Consider the following 2822-nt stretch of genomic DNA (forward strand, 5'->3'; position numbering starts at 1 on the left):
TCCCGCTCACACACGTCTCGCTGCAGATTATATTAGGGTGATGACGCAGGCGCCCCGCCCTCAAAGTTTGCGCATGCTCAATATGGAACCGGCGTCTCCTGCATCGCTCAGGGAGCCTTGGAGTCACAGTGCTCTCGTGATCAGCAATATTAAACACACTAGGAATGCACTATTAAAATGAAGATGGCCTAATTATCAAACATTAATATTTTTAATATTAAATCCTCACGTGTGTTTGGGTTTGAGTTTTCCTTGGGCGTGATCCTGCCTTCAGCCACGCAGGGGCGCTCCCGCGCTGCCGCTTCCTCCGGGGTGGGCCGGGGTCTTGCGTGAAGCCCCAGTTTGCACCGAATCAAGCTGGGTCCCCAACCTGCGGACACTCTGTCCAGCTCAAGGCGCCTCTGTAGCCCTGCGTGGCCTCATGGCCTAGCCTTTGCCCTCGCAATGTAAGAATCAAGAGTTCAGCGGGGAAAACCATTGAACGTTGTTACAGATTGTTTGCAGGTGTGGGCTCCTTCCATCTCAAACTATTAAGCTTTCATAAGCTGTGCGACCCATTTTACAGAGGAGAAAAATAGAGATGCTAAGTAACTAGCTTCGGGTGTCCCAGCCAGCCGACATTCCCCAGCCTCCCAAGACCCTTGTTCGTACGTGCAGAGGATTTTAGTGTTTTTTAGAAAAAAAAAAATGCAATAAATGTAGAGTACAACCTAGCAAAATTCCATTTTCCATCATCTCGAATTATTACTAACATTTTGCATATTAGCTTCTTTTTTTTTTTTTTTTTGAGACTGAGTTTTGCTTTTGTTGCCCAGGCTGGCCCGCAATGGCGCAGTCTCGGCTCACTGCAACCTCCGCCTCCCAGTTTCAAGCGATTCTCCTGTCTCAGCCTCCCAAGTAGATGGGTTTACAGGTGCATGCCACCACGCCCGGCTAATTTTTGCATTTTTAGTAGAGACGGGGTTTCATCATATTGGTCAGGCTGGTCTCGAACTCCTGACTTCAGGGGATCCACTGGCCTCGGTCTCCCCAAGTGCTAGGATTACAGATGTGAGCCACCGCGCTTGACCTCAAATTTTTAAAATTAAATTTAAAATTAAAATGAATACTCTAGATAAAATTCAAGTCTCCTTTGATGTCCCCAAGTTCTATTCCCCCTTCCTTCTCTTTCAGGAGTTTCCCATCTTTTCAGTCTGTATTTTCCTAATTCCACAATCACATACGGTTTTCTATTTCCTTGCACATTTAAGGAAAATGGCAAACAAAAATCCAAGGTTGTAAAGACAGTCTAGTAAGTGGGTGTGGTAGTCTGTATAATGACCCCCTAAAGATGCCGACACTGAACCTGTAAATATATTACCTTCCGTGGCAAAAGGGGCTTTTGCAGTTGTGATTAAATTAAGGATCTTCTGACGGGGAGAGGAGCCTGGATTATCCAGGTGGTCCCAATGTAATCACAAGAGTCCTTATAAGAAAGAGACAGGTGGCCGGGCGCGATGTCTCATGCCTGTAATCCCAGTACTTTGGGAGGTCGAGGCGGGCAAATCACTGGAGGTCAGGAGTTCTAGACCAGCCTGGCCAACATGGTGAAACCTCGTCTCTACTAAAAACACAAAAAATTAGCCCGGCGTGGTGGCATGTGCCTGTAATCCCAAGTATTCAGGAGGCTGAAGCAGGAGAAGCACCTGAACCCGGGAGGCCAAGGTTGCAGTGAGCTGAGATCGCGCAACCGCACTCCAACCTGGGCAACAGAGCAAGATTCCATCTCAAAAAAGAAAAAGAAAGAGGCAGGAATTCGAGGAGGTATGAGGATGAACCAGAGGTCCCAGTGATGTAGCCAGGAGCCAAGGAATGTTGGCAGTCTCTAGAGACTGCAAAAGGTAAGGAAATTAATTCTCCCCTAGAGGCACCAAAAAGGGAACACAAGGTGTCTGACACCTTGATTTTAGCGTTTCTGACTTCCAGAACAGTACCACTATAAATCTGTGTTGCTTTAAGCCACTAAATTTGTGTTTTGTTACAGCAGCAATAAGAAACTAATCGAGTGGGTAAACCCATGGGCTTGGGAATGAAACAGTCTGAACTCCCATGAGCTATGTGATCTTGGAAAAGTCGCTTCTATCTGGGCCTCAGTTGCTCATCCCTGAAATGGAGTGATACTGATAGTATCTACCACACAGGATTTGCTGTGAGGATTAAACTCATTCATTCTGCAGATGTTTCATGAGCACCTACAATGTGTCAGGTACTGCTCTGGTCATATCAGAGAATAAAGTCAATACAGATTAAATGTGGTAATTCGGCCAGGCATGGTGGCTCATGCCAGTAATGCCATCCTTTTGGGAAGCTGAGGTGGGAGGATCGCTTGAGGCCAGGAGTTTGAGGCTACGGTGAGCTCTGATCATACCACTGCACTCTAGCCTGGGTGACAGAGAGAAATCTTGTGTCTGAACACGTGCCAAGCATTTAGATGAATCTCTGGCACATGTGAGAGGGGTGACAGTGATGACTTTGTTCTCTCCCGTTATCTGGAGGGTTCTCACCACAAGGGTTCTTTTTGGTTTTTGTTTTGTCTTGTTTTGTTTTTTTTGACAGAGTTTCGATCTTGTGGCCCAGGCTGGAGTGCGATGGCACGATCTTGGCTCACTGCAACCTCCGCCTCCCAGGTTCAAGGGATTCTCCTGCCTCAGCCTCCCGAGTAGCTGGTATTCTAAGCACCCATCACCAAGCCCAGCTAATTGTTTTGTTTTTTGTATTTTAGTAGAGATGGGGTTTTGCCATGTTGGCCAGGCTGGTCTCAAACTCCTTGACCTCAGGTGATC

This window comes from Rhinopithecus bieti, unplaced genomic scaffold (assembly GCF_001698545.2).
Source record: "Rhinopithecus bieti isolate Rb0 unplaced genomic scaffold, ASM169854v2 scaffold_1918, whole genome shotgun sequence".
In the NCBI taxonomy this organism is placed as follows: Eukaryota; Metazoa; Chordata; class Mammalia; order Primates; family Cercopithecidae; genus Rhinopithecus; species Rhinopithecus bieti.